The 22,955-nt window shown below is 40.0% G+C and overlaps 1 long non-coding RNA gene across 1 annotated transcript in view; it reads right to left on the bottom strand.

Moving 5' to 3' along the window:
• The window catches only part of LOC102549320 (uncharacterized), a 79,703-nt gene that overhangs the window by 16,507 nt on the left and 40,241 nt on the right, over window positions 1-22,955 (bottom strand). Inside the window, exon 2 of the long non-coding RNA XR_015629134.1 lies at window positions 3,433-3,623. This is a non-coding gene — a long non-coding RNA (uncharacterized LOC102549320). The remainder of the gene's footprint in view (window positions 1-3,432; window positions 3,624-22,955) is intronic.

The following is a 22,955-nucleotide window of genomic DNA, read 5'->3' as shown; positions in this document are numbered from 1 at the left end:
TCTTCTCCACCCTTCCCCAGCAAACTCTCTTTGTCAGCAAGTTTGTTATTGGTGAATAGAGAATGTTTTGTTTTGTTATTTTATGTTTATTTACTTATTTAGTGGGGGAAGCAGGCATAGACATGCTATGATGTACGTGTGAAAGTCAGAGGGCAACTTGTGGGAGACAGTTCCCTCCTTGCACCATGTGGGTGCAAATTGTCAGGCACAGAGCAGACATTTTTATCTGCTGAGCTATCTCACCATTCCTAGACAAAATTTTTACATTCTGATTTTACGTGCTGCTACTCTGATGAAAGAGTATCAGACCTAAGATTTCCAGTTGTTAGGTTTTGCTGTTTTTTTGAGGTTTTTTTCCTTTGTCTTTTTTGTTGTTGTTACTTGCTCTTGTTGTTTTGTTCTCTCTCTCTCTCTCTCTCTCTCTCTCTCTCTCTCTCTCTCTCTCTCTCTCTCTCTCTCTCTCTCTCTGTGACTTTATTCATAACTCTGACCATCCTGGAATGTACTTTGTAGTACAAGCTGGCCTCAAACTCACAGAGACCATCTGCCTCTGCTTTGTGAGTGCTTCTGGGATAAAAGGTGTGTACCACAATCCAAGCAAAAGTGCGTTGTTCAATCTCCTTGTATTTATATAGTTTCTGTGGGTTCTTACCGTCGATGTCTTGTTTGATTCTACTATGGTCTAATAATGTACAAGAAAATGTGATTTATTATGAAGAAAGTTCCGTAGGGTACTGAAAAGAGTATATATTTTGTAGCCATTCATTGACATAATCTGTCGATAACTATTAAGTCTATTTGATTTACGGTGCAATTTAACTTGGAGGCTTGTTGGTTTGTTGTTCTTTTTTCCAAACAATCTGTCTATTCTTCGTGTCTTCTATCTGACTTGGCATGCCTCCTACGTCATCAGATGTATACATGCAGCCAGCATTTGATTGACCTCATTCTCCATCTCTGCATCTGTGATGTGTTTTCTGTAGTCAACACATAGTTGGATTTTGTTTTTTTTAATCTAATCAGCTAGTCATCATTTGAAAATAGGATAATTAAGACTATGTACATTTAGTGTTTCTTAAGATTGACCCAAGTTCGCTGATTCTCATCATTTTGTTAGTTGTTTTTCAGTTGGTTGGAATGCTGTTTATGCTTTTCTTTCTTATCTGTTTGCACTAGTGGTTTGCTGGTTTACTGAGTTCACACGGTTGTTTCTTCCCTAGTTTTCCTTTGCCAGTCTGTCTTTTCCTGACGCGCAGCCTTCACTGTGCTCACAGGGTAGCCTTTCTTCTTCCTTTTCCGGGTTAGCATTCACATCATCTACAGCTCTAATTCGGTACTCATGTACTGCTTACATTCAAGCTTTCCTTAAAATGTCTTTAATTAGTTTTCAATTAAATAAAATCTTCATTAGATCTATAGTAATCTTGGTTGAAAGTTATTTTTTTCTAGTTTAACATATCATTGCTTGTCTTCCTAGATTTTAGAATGTCTGGTGAGAGAACAGGTGCTATTTTAATGTGTTCGCCTTTGTAAGAGAGCTGTCATTTTTCTCATGCATCTTTTAGTATCTCTCTTAGTTTGGGCATATGAATATAATGTGTCCTTGGTCAAATTATATTTTAGGGTTATATTTGTCTCTTATCCTCAGGTGTCCATCTCTTTCCCTAGATTGAGGAAAGTTTCTGCTGTAATTCTAGAGCACGGAACTCACACATCCTTAGTTTTTAACATCAGCTCCCTCTTCTGTCTCTTGGACTCTTGGATTCCATTTCTTGATCATGTCCCTGAGTTCCTAAATATGGAGTCTGTGCCTTTGTTTGCTTCGTTTTATTTTGTTTTTATTTGTTTGTTTTGTTTGATTTTTTTTTATTCTGCTGTCTGTCAATAATATTTTGACCTGGTCTTCCCTACCTCACATTCTTTCCTTTTCTCTGTTTAACCTCAGTGTTTGCTGCACGCTTTCTGTTGTTATTTAGTTGAGTTTAGCAGCCCCAACATCTCTCGTTTGTTCATTTGTGTCTTCTCAAGATTTTCATTTTCCTCAGGTTTTGTTCATGTTATGATTTTTCTCATCTGTGTTGGGGACTTTTCCCTAGAGTCCTAAAGTCTTTTTTGTTTGTTTGTTTGTACAGATGGGGGTTGTGTTGTTTGTTGTTATAACATTGGCTGTTCTGGAACTCACTCTGTAGACCAGGCTAGCCTTGAACTCACAGAGATCCACCTTCCACTGTCTCCCAAGTGCTGGGATTAAAAGTCTGTGCCACCATACCTGGCCTGTGTTGCTGTTTTTAGTTCATTCTTTGCTTGTTTGCTCTTTAAAGTCACCCATTATTTCCTGGAGTAGAATTTTTAATTCTTCCGCATTTCAACAGTTCTGTCATCTTCGGATTTGGTAGCAGAGTGTCTATGATATCTTGGAGGGAGGCATCATGTCTTGCCTCTACATGCTTGCTGTTTTTGTGTTATGATTTGCACATCTGTTAGTTTGGATATCTCTTCTGAATTTATTTGGGGATGTTATTAGTGAACAGCTGACTCTTGAGAGCTCAATTCCTAACACTGCTCAGAGTAAAACCAAACTGCCGTCACAGCAACATCAACAACAACCACATCAAACAAGATACAGAGCTATACTCGAAGTAAAGTAAGCCCACAAATAGATCACCAACTGCCGCATAGCAAAAACAATCTAAAGGGCCTGGAGAGATGGCATAGTGGCTAAGAACATGTGTGCTGGTCTTGCAGAGGACCTAAGCCCAGTTCCCAGCACCCATATCTTACAACTTCCTGTAAATCCAGCTCGAAATGATCTGATGCCACTGAGGTCATCTATGCACACAACCACATTCAAACATACATGCTTACACATAATTTAGAAATGAAATAAATCTTAAAAATGGTGTAGAGTGTCACATGAACGTATAGTTATAAAACTATATATTAAAGTTATGAAATCACATATTGTGCATGCAGAGATTTATTGACTGAGATAAAGTGCAGGGAGAAGAGGAAAATAAAGAAGGGGCTAAGTAAGAGGGGAGGAATGGAGAAGAATGTTGTGTTTTATCTAGAAAGCCGGAGATTTTTTAAACAATTCGTCATCCAGAAATTAAAGCAATATAGCAACAAAAGTAGGTAATTGAAGCCAGGTGCAGTGACTCATGACTCTCTAATCTTGGGAGGCTGAGGCAGGAGGATTGCTGAGAATTTGAAAACATTTTATTTTATATAGTGAGCCCAGGTCAACCTGAAAAGACCCTTAATAAAGTAGGTAAACGGGAAAAGGTAAATAAAAATTAACACCAGAAACATCTTTTCAATAAGTAATAAATTGAATCTAAAATACCAAGATAACAGTAAGGAGATGAAAGGCAAAACACAGAGGGAGACAAATTGTAAAGAGCCGAGGTGTTAGCGCAGTAAATTGCTTACCTTATAAGCAGATGTGGTTGAATTCAACCTCCAGAATCCACAGTCTAAAGAGTTGGATGTGCTGATGCATGTATGTAGTCCCAGGGTGGGAGGCATAGACAGGCAGATCTCTGGGTTCAACTAGCCTAAGCCACTTCATGTGTTCTGGGAGTTAAGTGACACCTGAGCAATGATGTGCTGTCCTCTGGTCCCTGGATATAAAAAATATATAGGACATGAATATACCCATACACACTTGCACACACACAAACACATGATGTGAATATACCCATATACACTTGCACACACACAAACGTGGTATGAATATGCCCATACACACTTGCACACACACAAACACATACACATATCACACAAACATATGATGTGAATATACTCATACATACTTGCACACACACATATATGTGATACAAATATACCCATACAGACTTGCACACACACAAACATGTGGTGTGAATATACCCATACATACTTGCACACACATGTACATGTGATGTGATATACCCATACAGATTTGCACACACACAAACATGTGATGCGAATATACCCATACACACTTGCATATACAATAACATGTGATGTGAATATAACCATACACACTTGCACACACACAAACATGCAATGTTGGAACAGCTTCATTGTGTCCTCTGACACAGGGTATGGCAGGTAGGTAGGAGTGTCAGTTAAACTAGGAGACTCTCATTTCCCTATCACAGAGTCCTGAGGCCTGGACTAGGCAAGGCAGATGTGATACACGGTGCTCTTCACTTGAGTCTCCGGTCCTTACATACCAGGAACCTCTGTTGACTACGACAAGTTTTAAAGTCTATAGGTCAGGTAGGTTCTCTTGTGACCATGAATGTTCTCAGTTTTTAGCTCCTCTGGTGGCTAATGTCTAACCATTAGGTGTCCCCCAAGGGAGTGAGGATGCAAATCAGCACCAAGTCTCCACCCTACACCACTCCCTGTACTTTCAAACCACACTCAGCATTAAGCACTTGGCTGGAGGGGTGGAACTGCAGTTGTCAAGCGCTCCAGGGGGCTCCAGGGTCCCATCCTTGTAATAGGGACTAGGTGGCTGGTGGGCCACACCGGAGGCTCTGGACCCACTTCTCACATTATCTTCAGGTGATATGGTCAGCGTGCGACACCAAATGAAGGCTTCTCATGTTCCTGGCACTGCCCGTTCTCAGTCCCTTGACTGAACTTACCTTGACCTCCCCTTGTTCTGCATCCCACAGCCCCGGGGGCATCGATTCCATGTTCCCTAACTTCTGAGTGTTCCTTGTTATGATTATTCAAGGGAACTCAGTTGGGGTGAAGATTTTATTATTTTTTTTTAACTTTGTGAGTGGGTGGGGCAGGGTGGTGTGTCAGGGGATAATTGGCAGGAGTCTGTTCTTTCCTTTCACCATGAAGATCTCAGGAATTTGACTCATTGTTTAGACATAGCAGTCTCCCAGAACGGTGTTTCTATAGTTGGGTTACTAGAAAATGCATAAAGAATAGCCACCACCACAAAACAAAACAATCCTAAGGGACAAAGGAAAGATTGAGAAAGTCCCTTTAGCACTGTAGAATTTAACTTATAATGATATTTGTCATAATAAATAAATAAATAAATAAATAAATAAATAAATAAATAAATAGTGCCAAATTCTGAACTCCTCAACTTGTGGAGCATCTCGGGGACTCACTGATCCTGCATCTATGGTGGTTGCTGATTTTTTGTTTGTCCAATTATAATAAGTCTAATCAAAGATTTCTCCCTGACCTCATCCCCCCCGTTGTTAGAAGAAAATCATTCTGGAAAAAGTAAAGAGCAAAGATAAAAATTTCCACTCAGACTGATGCTGAAAATCGATGCCCTGGGTTTGTATCTTAAGCCTGGATTTGACACATAGTGAGACAGAGGAGAATCAAATCTAAATGAGGAACTCTGTCCCCAAAGGCAGGTGAAAATTGTGATCTCCAAGTTTTGTTCTAGTGTAAACAGAAGTTGGCTTCACTTTGAAGCTTAAGTCTTCTGAAAGAGTCACTGAGTTTGACATTGGAGGGGAAAGAAGAGCTGGGATGAATCTCAGAGTAGCTGTGGAGCAATCACTCCTGGAACCTGAGTGCTGGGGTAGCTGTTTCCCTGCCTGCAGTCTACCTGGCTTCTGGACCACACTGCTTACTCTGTGACTCATGGGTTGGATCCATGCCTTACCTGAGACAGGTGCTCAATAGTCAGCCCTGTCACTACACCGCTGCACTGAAGACCTTGCTGAAGCATTCCAAAGGTCTCGGGTTCCTTCCTCATGCCATGTTATCTTAAAGTTACAAAGGGCAAAGAAAATAATCATCTCTTCCTATCAAGCTCTCCCACCCCGAGACACTGTTTACTTCTCAGAATCCTAATGTATAGACCAATTGTACCCTTAATATTTGGGGGTGTTCGCCGGAACCTGAAGGGAACAGACAGGATAAACAGTTCTCTGCACCCAAATCCCGTGGGAGGGAGAGCTAAACCTACAGAGAGGCAGACACGCCTGGGAAACCAGATTAGACTGCACTCTGTGCACATCCAGATGCCAGAGGAAAACACCAAATGCCATCTGGAACCCTGGTGGACGGAGGCTCCCGGAAAGAGCGGCGCAGATCTTCCCGGTTGCTGCCGCCGCGGAGAGGACTTAGGCAGTACCCCACGAGCAAACTTGAGCCTTGGAACCACAGGTAAGACCAACTTTTCCGCTGCAAGAAACCTGCCTGGTGAATTCAAGACACACAGAGGCAAAATTCCTCTAGGACCGGGCACTTGCTGTGTTTACCGGAAGTCCCACACCCGCGGATCCCGGCCCGCAGCAGCTCTCTGCTCCCAAACCCCGTGGGAGAGAGACCTCACCGCCTGGTCAGGTGGGCACTCCCGAGGCTGCAGAGCGGAGGAGACCACCAACACTGCCCACCCCTGCCCACATCTCTGGCCCAAGAGGAAACTGTATAAGGCCTCCTGCGCCTGAGACACCGCCAGAACCTGAAGGAAACAGACCTGATAAACAGTTCTCTGCACCCAAATCCCGTGGGAGGGAGAGCTAAACCTTCAGAGAGGCAGACACGCCTGGGAAACCAGAAGAGACTGCACTCTGCACACACATCTCGGACGCCAGAGGAAAACACCAAACGCCATCTGGAACCCTGGTGCACTGAAGCTCCCGGAAAGGGCGGCGCATATCTCCCTGGTTGCTGCCACCGCAGAGAGCTCGTGGGCAGCACACCGCGAACAAACTTGAGCCTCGGGAACACACGTAAGATCAACTTTTCTGCTGCAAGTGACCTGCCTGGTGAACTCAAGACACAGGCCCACAGGAACAGCTGAAGACCTGTAGAGAGGAAAAACTACACGCCCGAAAGCAGAATATTCTGTCCCCATAACTGGCTGAAAGAAAACAGGAAAACAGGTCTACAGCACTCCTGACACACAGGCTTATAGGACAGTTAAGCCACTGTCAGAAATAGCAGAACAAAGTAACACTAGAGATAATCTGATGGCGAGAGGCAAGCGCAGGAACCCAAGAAACAGAAACCAATACTACATGGCATCATCGGAGCCCAATTCTCCCACCAAAATAAACATGGAATATCCAAACACACCAGAAAAGCAAGATCTAGTTTCAAAATCATATTTGATCATGATGCTGGAGGACTTCAAGAAAGACGTGAAGAACTCCCTTAGAGAACAAGTAGAAGCCTACAGAGAGGAATCGCAAAAATGCCTGAAAGAATTCTAGGAAAACATAAATAAACAAGTAGAAACCCATAGAGAGGAGACACAAAAATTCCTGAAAGAATTCCAGGAAAACACAATCAAACAGTTGAAGGTATTAAAAATGGAAATAGAAGCAATCAAGAAAAAACACATGGAAACAACCCTGGATATAGAAAATCAAAAGAAGAGACAAGGAGCTGTAGATACAAGCTTCACCAACAGAATAAAAGAGATGGAAGAGAGAATCTCGGGAGCAGAAGATTCCATAGAAATCATTGACTCAACTGTCAAAGATAATGTAAAGCAGAAAAAACTACTGGTCCAAAACATACAGGAAATCCAGGACTCAATGAGAAGATCAAACCTAAGGATAATAGGTATAGAAGAGAGTGAAGACTCCCAGCTCAAAGGACCAGTAAATATCTTCAACAAAATCATAGAAGAAAACTTCCCTAACCTAAAAAAAGAGATACCCATAGGCATACAAGAAGCCTACAGAACTCCAAATAGATTGGACCAGAAAAGAAACACCTCCTGTCACATAATAGTCAAAACACCAAACGCACAAAATAAGGAAAGAATATTAAAAGCAGTAAGGGAAAAAGGTCAAGTAACATATAAAGGCAGACCTATCAGAATCACACCAGACTTTTCGCCAGAAACTATGAAGGCCAGAAGATCCTGGACAGATGTCATACAGACCCTAAGAGAACACAAATGCCAGCCCAGGTTACTGTATCCTGCAAAACTCTCAATTAACATAGATGGAGAATCCAAGATATTCCATGACAAAACCAAATTTACACAATATCTTTCTACAAATCCAGCACTACAAAGGATAATAATGGGTAAAGCCCAACATAAGGAGGCAAGCTATACCCTAGAAGAAGCAAGAAACTAATCGTCTTGGCAACAAAACAAAGAGAAGAAAAGCACACAAACATAACCTCACATCCAAACATGAATATAACAGGAAGCAATAATCACTATTCCTTAATATCTCTCAACATCAATGGCCTCAACTCGCCAATAAAAAGACATAGATTAACAAACTGGATACGCAACGAGGACCCTGCATTCTGCTGCCTACAGGAAACACACCTCAGAGACAAAGACAGACACTACCTCAGAGTGAAAGGCTGGAAATCAACTTTCCAAGCAAATGGTCAGAAGAAGCAAGCTGGAGTAGCCATTCTAATATAAAATAAAATCAATTTTCAACTAAAAGTCATCAAAAAAGATAAGGAAGGACACTACATATTCATCAAAGGAAAAATCCACCAAGATGAACTCTCAATCCTAAATATCTATGCCCCAAATACCAGGGCACCTACATACGTAAAAGAAACCTTACTAAAGCTCAAAACACACATTGCACCTCACACAATAATAGTGGGAGATTTCAACACCCCACTCTCATCAATAGACAGATCATGGAAACAGAAATTAAACAGAGACGTAGACAAACTAAGAGAAGTCATGAGCCAAATGGACTTAACGGATATTTATAGAACATTCTATCCGAAAGCAAAAGGATATACCTTCTTCTCAGCTCCTCATGGTACTTTCTCCAAAATTGACCATATAATTGGTGAAAAAATGGGCCTCAACAGGTACAGAAAGATAGAAATAATCCCATGCGTGCTATCAGACCACCAAGGCCTAAAACTGGTCTTCAATAACAATAAGGGAAGAATGCCCACATATACGTGGAAATTGAACAATGCTTTACTCAATGATAACCTAGTCAAGGAAGAAATGAAGAAAGAAATTAAAAACTTTTTAGAATTTAATGAAAATGAAGGTACAACATACCCAAACTTATGGGACACAATGAAAGCTGTGCTAAGAGGAAAACTCATAGCACTGTGTGCCTGCAGAAAGAAACAGGAAAGAGCATATGTCAACAGCTTGACAGCACACCTAAAAGCTCTAGAACAAAAAGAAGCAAATACACCCAGGAGGAGTAGAAGGCAGGAAATAATCAAACTCAGAGCTGAAATCAACCAAGTAGAAACAAAAAGGACCATAGAAAGAATCAACAGAACCAAAAGTTGGTTCTTTGAGAAAATCAACAAGATAGATAAACCCTTAGCCAGACTAACGAGAGGACACAGAGAGTGTATCCAAATTAACAAAATCAGAAATGAAAAGGGAGACATAACTACAGATTCAGAGGAAATTCAAAAAATCATCAGATCTTACTATAAAAGCCTATATTCAACAAAACTTGAAATTCTGCAGGAAATGGACAATTTCCTAGACAGATACCAGGTACCGAAGTTAAATCAGGAACAGATAAACCAGTTAAACAACCCCATAACTCCTAAGGAAATAGAAGCAGTCATTAAAGGTCTCCCGACCAAAAAGAGCCCAGGTCCAGACGGGTTCAGTGCAGAATTCTATCAGACCTTCATAGAAGACCTCGTACCAATATTATCCAAACTATTCCACAAAATTGAAACAGATGGAGCACTACCGAACGCCTTCTATGAAGCCACAATTACTCTTACACCTAAACCACACAAAGACCCAACAAAGAAAGAGAACTTCTGACCAATTTCCCTTATGAATATCGACGCAAAAATACTCAATAAAATTCTGGCAAACCGAATCCAGGAGCACATCAAAACAATCATCCACCATGATCAAGTAGGCTTCATCCCAGGCATGCAGGGATGGATTAATATACGGAAAACCATCAACGTGATCCATTATATAAACAAACTAAAAGAACAAAACCACATGATCATTTCATTAGATGCTGAGAAAGCATTTGACAAAATTCAACACCCCTTCATGATAAAAGTCCTGGAAAGAATAGGAATCCAAGGCCCATACCTAAACATACTAAAAGCCATATACAGCAAACCAGTTGGTAACATTAAACTAAATGGAGAGAAACGTGAAGGAATCCCACTAAAATCAGGGACTAGACAAGGCTGCCCACTCTCTCCCTACTTATTCAATATAGTTTTTGAAGTTCTAGCCAGAGCAATCAGAAAACAAAAGGAGGTCAAGGGGATACAGATCGGAAAAGAAGAAGTCAAAATATCACTTTTTGCAGATGATATGATAGTATATTTAAGTGATCCCAAAAGTTCCACCAGAGAACTACTAAAGCTGATAAACAACGTCAGCAAAGTGGCTGGCTATAAAATTAACTCAAATAAATCAGTAGCCTTCCTCTACACAAAAGAGAAACAAGCCGAGAAAGAAATTAGGGAAACGACACCCTTCATAATAGACCCAAATAATATAAAGTACCTCGGTGTGACTTTAACCAAGCAAGTAAAAGATCTGTACAATAAGAACTTCAAGACTATGAAGAAAGAAGTTGAAGAAGTCCTCAGAAGATGGAAAGATCTCCCATGCTCATGGATTGGCAGGATTAATATAGTAAAAATGGCCATTTTACCAAAAGCAATCTACAGATTCAATGCAATCCCCATCAAAATACCAATCCAATTCTTCAAAGAGTTAGACAGAACAATTTGCAAATTCATCTGGAATAACAAAAAACCCAGGATAGCTAAAACTATCCTCAACAATAAAAGGACTTCAGGGGGAATCACTATCCCTGAACTCAAGCAGTATTACAGAGCAATAGTGATAAAAACTGCATGGTATTGGTACAGAGACAGACAGATAGACCAATGGAATAGAATTGAAGACCCAGAAATGAACCCACACACCTATGGTCACTTGATTTTTGACAAAGGAGCCAAAACCATTCAATGGAAAAAAGATAGCATTTTCAGCAAATGGTGCTGGTTCAACTGGAGGTCAGCATGTAGAAGAATGCAGATCGATCCATGCTTATCACCCTGTACAAAGCTTAAGTCCAAGTGGATCAAGGACCTCCACATCAAACCTGATACACTCAAACTAATAGAAGAAAAACTAGGGAAGCATCTGGAACACATGGGCACTGGAAAAAATTTCCTGAACAAAACACCAATGGCTTATGCTCTAAGATCAAGAATCGACAAATGGGATCTCATAAAACTGCAAAGCTTCTGTAAGGCAAAGGACACTGTGGTTAGGACAAATCGGCAACCAACAGATTGGGAAAAGATCTTTACCAATCCTACAACAGATAGAGGCCTTATATCCAAAATATACAAAGAACTCAAGAAGTTAGACCGCAGGGAGACAAATAACCCTATTAAAAATGGGGTTCAGAGCTAAACAAAGAATTCACAGCTGAGGAATGCCGAATGGCTGAGAAACACCTAAAGAAATGTTCAACATCTTTAGTCATAAGGGAAATGCAAATCAAAACAACCCTGAGATTTCACCTCACACCAGTGAGAATGGCTAAGATCAAAAACTCAGGTGACAGCAGATGCTGGCGATGATGCAGAGAAAGAGGAACACTCCTCCATTGTTGGTGGGATTGCAGACTGGTAGAACCATTCTGGAAATCAGTCTGGAGGTTCCTCAGAAAATTGGACATTGAACTGCCTGAGGATCCAGCTGTACCTCTCTTGGGCATATACCCAAAAGTTGCCCCAACATATAAAAAAGACACGTGCTCCACTATGTTCATAGCAGCCTTATTTATAATAGCCAGAAGCTGGAAAGTACCCAGATGCCCTTCAACAGAGGAATGGATACAGAAAATGTGGTACATCTACACAATGGAATATTACTCAGCTATCAAAAACAACGGCTTTATGAAATTCGTAGGCAAATGGTTGGAACTGGAAAATATCATCCTGAGTGAGCTAACCCAATCACAGAAAGACATACATGGTATGCACTCACTGATAAGTGGCTATTAGCCCAAATGCTTGAATTACCCTAGATGCCTAGAACAAATGAAACTCAAGACAGATGATCAAAATGTGAATGCTTCACTCCTTCTCTAAAAGGGGAACAAGAATACCCTTGGCAGGGAATAGAGAGGCAAAAATTAAAACAGAGGCTGAAGGAACGCCCATTCAGAGCCTGCCCCACATGTGGCCCATACATTTACAGCCACCCAATTAGACAAGATGGATGAAGCAAAGAAGTGCAGACCGACAGGAGCCGGATGTACATCGCTCCTGAGAGACACAGCCAGAATACAGCAAATACAGTGGTGAATGCCAGCAGCAAACCACTGAACTGAGAATAGGACCCCCGTTGAAGGAATCAGAGAAAGAACTGGAAGAGCTTGAAGGGGCTTGAGACCCCATATGAACAACAATGCCAAGCAACCAGAGCTTCCAGGGACTAAGCCACTACCTAAAGACTATACATGGACTGACCCTGGACTCTGACCTCATAGGTAGCAATGAATATCCTAGTAAGAGCACCAGTGGAAGGGGAAGCCCTGGGTCCTGCTAAGACTGAACCCCCAGTGAACTAGACTGTTGGGGGGAGGGCGGCAATGGGGGGAGGGTTGGGAGGGGAACACCCATAAGGAAGGGGAGGGGGGAGGGGGATGTTTGCCCGGAAACCAAATAATTATTATTAAGTATTAAATAAATTTAAAAAAAAAGAAAAAAAAGAAATACTCAAGTTAATAAAATAAATAAATAAATAAATAAATAAATAAATAAATAAATAAATAAATAAAAAGAAAAAATATTTGGGGGTGTTTATTTAGAAGAATGGAACCAGCTTGCTAAATGGCTAAAAAAAATTTTGCAAAAGTATATATTGAAGACAATTAATTAGAAATTGATATCTTGTTTCCACTGAAGTTCTGAAGATCTAATAAGTAAGAGATGTCAAAGAAATAAGGAAAGTAAAAATAAATCTCACCAGAGGCCCCAGTACGACAATATGGAGACCTTGGCTGCACGTTACCCATAGCTACTTTGGTCTACTGCATGCTGGAGATGTTATAGTCTTGTCATGGTGGATGGATGGTGGGCCCTAGACTTGAGGAGCTTAAGGACTTCATAACTATTTTCTTCTCTGGATGTTTGGATGAAGTATTTGTTCTTAAAGTCTCTACTTGTCTATCCTTAAAATGATTATTAAATATTAGCAAGCTCACAGTTTTCTTCTGAAGGCTTAATAAAAACATTTTTATTTCTATCCCTTGTATATAAAGAACATGCTCAAGTCCCAGTCGTTACTATCTATGAATTATGACATCCTCAAGCCTGTCCTAATATTGACATTAGTTGTTGGTTGGGGCATCCCTACCTGCGAGTTCCGTAGTTCACTAGGACTCATAAAAGCTCTTAGCTTCAGAATTATAGTTTATTAGAGCAAAAGTATAGATTCCAAGGAGAAATGCACATTGAACAGGATCACAGCAAGTTTTCTGTTAACTCTCCATTTTCCTCACACAGAGGGCTCATGTACTCCATTCAGTCTTCTGTGTGGTAACAGCATCAGCCAGGGACCTTTGTCCAGTATTTTCATTAAGACTCACCCACACCCACATTGTTGCCTGGATGTAGCACTGATCTTAACCTTCAACCTCTCTAGAGATCAAGCTGATAATGCTTGACTGAAGAATGGCTCCTCCCACTGCCAATCATTCTATTAACATAGACTTTATGAGGCCCAGGGTCCTGGGTAAACAAAAAACACTCTTGTCAGGAAAGACATTTCAAGAACTTAAAGGTTGCCTCTGAGAAGCCAAGGGTAAAGGCCAACCTCTTAAAGAAAGTTTAACCCTTTACTGTACATTAGTAATAAGCAGCCTCATTTTCTTCTTTCTATTGACCAGTAAAATAGATTTTTAGAACCCTAATCAGTTACTAATCAGCTCTCTGTTACATGTGGTTTGAGCACTTGCTGTGATTCATGCACTCTGCCAGGAAGTGAAACTGGAAATCTCAGTAAGCCAATGCTTCAGGTTAAGAGACAAAGTGTTTAGACAAATAATTATAGTAGCTCGCACTAAAATACTCTTAGAGCACAATGGGGAAAACCTTTAGCTTTATTTGCAATTATGAGGATATGATAACTTCCTTGACTCAGGAAGAAATGTTATGTTATTTTCTTTAAGAACTAGCTATTTCAATCTTGAAAAAAATGGCCTAGGTAGGAATTGCATTACTGATTCATGAATGGGAACTGATAGTAATACCTTGTTGATTTATGAAGATAGCCCGGATGTTTCAAAGCTCACCTTGCTCACCCATTCAAAACTACCTTCTTCACTAATCCCCATGTATTCTCATTTCTTTTATCAAGTCCTTCAAGGTTTTGTGTACCTTTGCTTACAGAAGTCTCAGATATAAAGTGAAAAAATGGAGAACTTGCTGCATGTTTATAAGTGATCCTCAGGAAAGGCTTTTGAGATTGGCTCAGTGGTTAAGAGCACTGGCTGCTCAGAGGACCCAGGTTTTACTCCCAGTACCCATATGGCAACACACAACTGTCTATAATTCAAGTTCCAAAGGATCTAAAACCCTCCCATAGACAAACATGCCAGCAAAACACCAACACACATGAAATAAAAATAAGGAAATCCTCGCATCTTTGGATCACAGACCTGAAAATAAGTACTTTGGGTCTTGCAGGATAATCTTACCCAGCTCTGTCTCTAATATGTTACAGCAGCCAGAAATGCAGAAAGCAATGGATAAAACTTTGTTCTGAGAAAAGAAATACTTGCAAAAGTGCATAAGGACTCTAGCTTGTTGGCCATTAGTCTGTCTCAAGGTCATTTATTTTCAAATTAATGCTGTTGAGTTACCTGCTGCAAAAACACTAGGGGACGATTTGGATACATTAGAGGCATTTTCTAATTTAATGCAGATAGCTAATTAGCTCAGAACCATAGTTTGAATCTGTAATGTCCTCCATGCATTAAATACTTCGCCCCCAAAACTGGTCATTTTGAAAGGTGTGATAGTTACTCTTTCTTAGCAATTTAGGCAGACTAAGAATCATCTAGGAGACATAAGAGGTGTCTCTGAGGCTGTTCTGAAAAGGACTAAAAGCAGAAGATGCACCCTGAACATGGGCAGTAACACCCCATGGGTTGAGAACCCAGATGAAAGAAAAAAGAAAAGCAGAAATCCAGGTGAGGGCCATCAATGCTCCTCCTCCTCCCTCTCTCTCTCTCTCTCTCCCTCCCCCCCCCCCCTCTCTCTCTCTCTCTCTCTCTCTCTCTCTCTCTCTCTCTCTCTCTCTCTCTGTGTGTGTGTGTGTGACAGCAAACACAGTGGGACTAGCTGCTTACAGCTTCTGCCATCATGGCGTCCCCACTGTGTGAGCTATATCCGTCTTTCATTAAGTCACTTCTCAATGGCATTTGGTCACAGCAATGAGAAAAGGAATTCCTTCAAGTAGGAAACCTTTAAGAGGTATGAGGTCATTAAGTCACTGGGGGCAAGTCCTTGAGAGAGATAGTGAGAGTCCAGTCACTTCCTCTTCCTCTTGATCACTTCCTGGCCAGAAAGCAGACAGTTTGGTATGCTCCATGCTCCACACGGTACGACCATGCCTCGTGGACTGGTAAATCTAAAACTAGATGCCAAAATGAATGTTCTCTCACTTTAAGCTGATATTCCCAGGTGACTGACACGCTAAGAGAAAGCTAAGGCCGAGTCTGTGAGTAGTGGTTTTCAGCATTGACGTTGTTGTGGCAATATGAGGTGGGGCTTATGTCCTAACTAAATTAGATGTATCCAAATCATTGTTGTGACTAACTGTCCCCACACTTCATCTTACTGAGGATATTTAGAAATCTCTGAAATTCTGTATAGACTTGTGGGGGTAAAAGCCTTTCTGTTTTAATATGCCTTATGCAACACAATAGCTGGCTAATTGCCTGCCCTCCATGCTGTTAGAATCTACCTTCCCACCAATAATTCCAAGTTACTACTTATTAATTTCCAAGTTTCATCTTGGCTGCTCTGAAATCTAATTAGTAAGTCCTATGGGCCACATTTTTATGGCCCAGGGCCCAGGGTGGTCTCCTAGTTTCTCTACCCCATGACAGCCTCTGTGTTTCCCCTCTCTCCGCTCTCCTGGCATGCCAGATCTCCTCTCCCTCCTCCTCCTGGTCCCAAGTCCAGGAATACTAAAAATCCCATCTCTGTTCTTCCCAGCTATTGGTTGCTGGCATCTTTACTACCAATCAGAACCAACTGGAGGCAGGTTCCTAGAAGCTATGTGCAGACCCTCCCTTGCAAACAGGTTTTGGGGGAACCCAAATAGCATTTGAAAACAAGCAGTTTTGATCTTCCAGAGGTCCTGAGTTCAATTCCCATCAACCACCTGGTAGCTCACAACCATCTGTCATGGGATCTGATGCCCTCTTCTGGTGTGTCTGAAGACAGCGACAATGTATGTATATACACAAAATAAAGAAATCTTTAACCAAAAAGTAAACATATAAATATAAATTTTTAAAGAAATGTTTTCCCCTTGCTGACAAAAGGCTAGATTCAGCTGTCATGTTTGAGTCCTATTTTCATGTTCATTTTTTCCAGCTAAAATGACAGATGTGGTGTTTAAAGGTAGAACATCCCTCTTGCAAGGCTGAAACTCTAACATGGCATAATGTTGAACAGAAAAAATGAGAGGAAGCACAATCCATGGTGATCATTCTAACGACTACACTGCATTCTTTATCTGAAGAACACAAGCCGTCATTACTTAAGCCATGTTGGTGGCTTCCTATTAAATGAAACTAAAAGCAACCCGAATGGAATCAGAAGCCATCAAAATGGGCTCGTTGTTAGTACTGAAATGCTGTTAGGGATGAATTATAAAAGCAGGACTTTGCTTTGTGTGCTTGGACAGTAGAGTTGATGGCAAAGTAGTTCCAGAGCGTCCAGTGCTGTGGGTCTGCCCGTGTTACTCCTCCTCCTCTCATTAGCTCAAGTTCCTGGATGCTGAATGGTTACTGAGAAAGGCATTAATTATCACAGAGTGTGGACCCATTAAGGATCCTGGGTGGCTGAATACAGTTCTCCTTCAGGCTCTATGCATTTACCACAAGGAGTCTGACCAGAACTCAGCAAGCAAGCAGTCATACAAACCAAAACAACCAACCAACCAAATAAAAAAATAAAAGACCAAATAAAAAATTCCTGTCAACTTTTGTTAATTAGCTCATAACCCTCCGCAAAGAGTGCACCCACATTTTTTCCTGTTATCTATGAAGTTCTTTGTTAATGATTTTATAGAAAAGGAAAAATGTTGATTTCGTTTTTTGTTTTAATTATCCATTCCTGGTTCCCTATGCAGCTTTATAAATATTTTTTTATTGAAACCATGTTTGTGATGAGTAACTCTTTAAAAATTTTTCTCTTAAAAGCTTTTTGCCATTAATATTTCAGTTAATTAAAACTGCATTATGCCTTAATCCTTTCTAAATGCACAACAGAGTAAATACTGCATATTACTGGAGTCAGAAGGTTCTTTGGAATTGGACGGCTAGGCTACAATTGGTGGCTTATTAATGTAAACCTGGTGGGGGGTAAGGCAGAGGACATTGTATGTTTGAATGTTTGCAAAAGAGATCATATTTACATGGGCATTATTTTTTTCCTACTGAATTCCTAAATGTTACTATTATAAGACAGAATATGTGCAGCACAAACATGTGTGTCCCAAGGGACAGTTCAAAAAGATTTCTAAACGTGGAGTTTATAGAGGAATCTGAAGTCAAATTAATATCCCAGAGCCTGGTTAAAAACTCAGATTTGGAAATGCTTTCCCAGATTAAAAAGGAGTTTTGGTGTGGGGCTCCATATGGAAAACATGCATAATTTATTTAAAAGACCAAAGTAAGAGTGAATTCACAGTTCAAAATCTGGATAATTATGCTATAATTAAAGGACTAGTTTGTTTTGTTTTAAAATTATTGTCTTCAAAGTTTCCACCCAGCACCCATTACTATTCAAGGATTCCAAAGCCTGCTGTATTTTTAAGTTCACTTTTCACAGCCCTGCGAATCTTGAGTCTCTCTCTTTCTCAAACTCAGTCAGACTCAATGAAGTATTTTGTGTCCTCTTTCCTCTATAACCCAACAGTAGAAACATTCCTATCCTTTTTCTTACCATGCTTCACCACTTTGAAATTATAACTTAATAAGGGAAAAGAGAAGAGAAGAAATGGAGGGAGTAAACAGATTTGATCAGCTACATTAAAAACCTGTCAGAGTTAGGGCACTCTACATAATCACATATTCAATATATATTTACTGGCCCACTTTCATATGTTGAATGCGATGGTTATGCACTGAAGATTAAGTACCTAAACTTCCAAATTTACAGCCAGAGCTTCCAATTATTTCATTAATTATTCTTCCTATTGTAAGACACATTACTGTCTTCAGCAGAATAAATCTTCCACTCATTCTCCCCCACATTTTATTAAGTCATAGTCAAACAAAAAACTTGAAACTGTTATACAAAAGAGAGACAGAATTTTTCACAACAGCTAAAAATTCTGAGTAGTAGATTCCAAGAAATAAATATATATCGACTTCTTCCAAGGCCATAATTATATATTCAAATACAAAAACTAATTTTGAGGATAAAACGCCCAAGATGCAAGAATGTAATAGATGTTTAAATTGTGGTAGCAACTAAATCTTTGTTTCCACACACGTATCTCTTTTTATGTATTTATATATTTTATATATTATATTTTATATAATGTCTGATTTTATGTAATATAAATTATATATTTATATTATTTAATTACAAGTTCTGGAATTACATAGCGTTTCTTATATGTGATACAAAGCTATTCTATTAGATGTTCACTCAAGTAAACTATAATATTGAAGGGCTAATGCATACCTTTTTGCTTTTGACATGAATTCAACAATAGTTTCTTTTCAGAAAAATAAACCAAGAATAAATCTATTATTATGTGATTACGTTCAATGAAACCTTGTTTAACTAAAACACTAGAGACTGTTGCCTCCACCAACTGTCGAACTTGAGTACAGAAGTTTACTACTCAAGCAAAAACTTGGAAGAACATACTTGAAAGGTCTGATCGACTACAAGTTGCTAACAATGTTAGTCTGACATGATATGCATAATCATTCTGATGCATCTTAAACTGCAATCCACATGTACCCTAGTAAGAGGTAATAATTAGTATTGCTTAAGGCCAGATATAGCCTTGTGGTGGGTCGTCAGAGAGTAGGAGAAAGGAGATGATGCTAAAACATGTCCTGGGCTTCCTTGGAGGACCTCAAGATTCAATCCTTCCACAAAGCCAGTACTCAATCTTCTCTCCAAGATAGATAGCATCCAAAGATATAGTATTTCTACCTGCACTGGTAGGAAAGTTCTATTCTTGTCTAAGAATCAAATTATACAGACTTAGGTAGAGGTTGCCTCCCAGGTCCCATTGATCGATCAATTTATTAAGCAGATGTCTTAGTCAGGGTTTCTAGTCCTGCACAAATATCATGAGGAGGAAAGGGTTTACTCAGCTTACCCTTCCACATTGCTGTTCATCACCAAAGGAAGTCAGGACTGGGACTCAAGCAGGTCAGGAAACAGGAGCTGATGCAGAGGCCATGGAGGGCCTCTTCCCTCCCCTGGCTTACAGAAAAAGAGAAACAGGCAGGGCATGTGAAGTCTTGAACAAAGGAGGTCAAGTGGGAAGAAAGGGAAAATTAAAACCAGAAGATAAGCACAACCTAGGAAGTCTTCAGTGGAGGGGAAGGTCTTTTCAGAGAAAATCTGCACTGTATGTATCTGCTTGAGCGAAACTATTGTTATATAACTAAAATTACTATTGTTCTTGACTTTTTGCCTTTTACATAACAAGTCTACTTGTACTACATTCCTCTAATGTAAAAATCATCAAACCTAAATCACTTTTAAGGTCAGCTGCACATTGGTTTTTTTTTTAAATGATGAAAAGTAGTGTTGTAAGACCTGCCAGTCTCTTTTAATTATTACGTTTATTGTGTGTGCATGGATACATGTGTTTATGTGTGAAGGCCAAGGGCAACTTGAAGGTTGTGGTAGAGAAGGTTGTGTGTCTTCATAGAGAATAGAGAACATTTCTCTATTTCCTCCATTTGGTTTCTGAGAATCAACCTCTGGTAGCTCAGGCTTTACTCACTGAACTATCTCACTGCCCCTCTGCTATTTTTTTTAAAAATTAAACTGAAATAGTCAATCTAAGAATTTCACACTGTATGCTATATTTCCGAGATCAGAAATAGAAGTATTAATAAACAAACATCATCAGTAGACTACTACCTTTCACATCCATCAAGTGTTGCCTAATTAAATGTATCACCGATAGTATATTTGAAAGGAGTTTGACTATAAGGGAAAACAGTAAGGACCATTGGACATTAATTTGGAAAATAGTGTGGTCAGCTCTGTTTGGGGTGGATCTTTCTGGAAAAGAATTTTAAAAAGAGTCCAGAGACTCTTCTAATGGCCATTGCAGTCATGCACAGGAGGGTCAACCAAGTTTGAACCAGGAAAGTAGGAAGGGTGGTAGAGAGAAAAAGCCATGCTTGCAATGTATGGCAATTTCCATCCAGACTATTGTATAATTCCTTCTAGCAGAAAGAGGAAGGAGGAGGAAAAGGAGGAGGAGAAAATGTAAAGAAAGGAAAGAGAGGAGACAGAAGAGGAGGAGGAGGGATGGAGGAGGAGAAATGAAATGATTTGTATGACAGAGAACACAGTAGCACGACTTTCTGGTCTGCACGTAGAAGGTGGACCTGTAAGCTCACAGAATGATGCTAACATTTGGGACCAGTGAGACGGTGATGACACAGGTATAAGTCCAGTCTAGACTTAAAAGGAAAAAACTTGGGAGCTGATCTAAAAGCAAAAATAAAAAAAAATTGAAAAGTGAGAAAATGCTGTTTAAAGATACTGGCAATTCCCCTGTGCAGAGGAAGGTGTAGCTGGGGTTCCCCTCTACAGCCAGAGGAGGTGATGATCCATCCGCATGTCTTATAGCTGGTCAGCTGTACACTGTCCAACCTAAACACAAGAAAACATGCAGCTCCTAAGAGACAGACAAAAATGTCCATAGTAGCCTTCTCCCTGATAAAAGAAAATAGGTCAGCTTCATAGCCCATCAAGAGTAAAATGTGGAGTGTTTACACATTGAAACTTTACAGCGTCTCTTGCAAGAACATGCCATTCTCGCAAAGTTAACACAGAAGGGAAAAATGCAAACACTGAAATGCACAATGCACAACCCCTCACACTGAAGGCCAAACAGAGGAATCCATAGCATGGGAAATCGGAATAGAGATGTCTGCTGGGGAGGGAGGCCCAGTGATGGCTTGGTGGAGGCTTAAAGAATTATAGAGCTCAAAATGTTCTGTTTCTCAATCTAGGAGGGGCTTACATGAGCAAGTACATTGTGTGAAGTCATCAGACTTTACATTTTGATTTATGGATGTAAAATATGTTATAATTTAGATATTTTTAGATATTCTTTTTTAAAAGTAGAAAGATCAGAAGTGTGTGTGTGTCTGTCTGTCTGTCTGTCTGTCTGTCTGTGTGTGTGTGTGTGTGTGTGTGTGTGTGTTTACTGTCTTGGACTACACTCTAAGACAATACAGTTACCACTGCCATGGAAGGCACCTGAGGCCATCGAGTGGAACATATATGTTCCCTCCACGGCAGCGTAGATCAGCAGTCTCATGAGACCACTTGTGTTACTTTAAGTCCCTGTCTTCTCCTCCTTTTCTCAGGTTATGATCCTTGTGCATTCGATATCCTTTCAATGTACTATCTATTCCTTTATGTTGTTGAATATATATTCTTAAAAAATTCATAGTGGTGCAGTATGGATTTACGTTTAATACATATTGCTGCCTCTATTAAAATATAAACAATGTATACAGAGATTCTCACTTCGTTTCTCATATAGCATACTTACATAGTGTGATTTTTAGATTTATTCATGTCTTATGAAAATGTTATTGATTTATTATTGCTGCATAGCATTCTACCGAATGTAGCACACACTCAGCGTGCCTCCCACTTGCTGCTACAAGTTGTACAGATTTCCTTAACGATCAGTGTAGTGTGTGTGTGTGTGTGTGTATGCATGTGTGTGCATGTGTGTGTGCGTGTGTGTATGCATGTATGTGCATGTGTGTGCATGTGTGTGTGCATGTGTGTATGCATGTGTGTGCATGTGTGTGTGCGTGTGTGTATGCATGTATGTGCATGTGTGTGCATGTGTGTGTGCATGTGTGTGTGCATGTGTGAGTGCATGTGTGTGTGCGTGTGTGTGAGTGTGTGTGTGTGTGTGTGTGTGTGTGTGTGTGCTGCTGGGAATGGAGACCAGAGTTCCCTAGCTTTGCGTGGTAGACAAGCACTTTAACACTGAGACACAACCTTGGCTCCAGTAATTCATTTCAAAGTTTTCATTTTTTGTATTAAGTTTTATTTCCAAAAATAATTCAATTTCATTCCCATCACATTTTATAATTCTAATTTTCCCAATCTGTTATTAAAAATACTCAACATTCTTCATTCATAGTTTTCAGTAACTACACAATTAAATATTTTCGTCATTTACTGTTTTTAATTGTTTTAAAGGTTTATATTGTTATAGGTATCTTAGTACCTTACCTGCATGTTTGAATGTGCACCATGTGTGTGCCTGGTGCCTGTGCAAAGTTAGCAGAGGGTGTCAGATCCCCTGGAGCCACCATGTAGGTGCTGGGAACTGAGCCCACATCCTCTTCAAAAGTAAGCAGTGCTCTAATCACTGAGAGATCTCCCCAGACCCTGGTTTTCTTTTTAGTCAACTACTTGTTCATACACTTTGATTTCTGGATTTTTAATTTGACTTTCAAGACACCAACTAACAAAATTGGTTCTATATTGTAATTCTTTCATATTTTATCGTG

Source organism: Rattus norvegicus, chromosome 9 (genome assembly GCF_021556685.1).
Source record: "Rattus norvegicus strain SHRSP/BbbUtx chromosome 9, alternate assembly SHRSP_T2T, whole genome shotgun sequence".
Taxonomy (NCBI): domain Eukaryota; kingdom Metazoa; phylum Chordata; class Mammalia; order Rodentia; family Muridae; genus Rattus; species Rattus norvegicus.
Note: the sequence above shows the minus strand (reverse complement) of the source record. Positions and strands in the feature narration are given on the sequence as shown.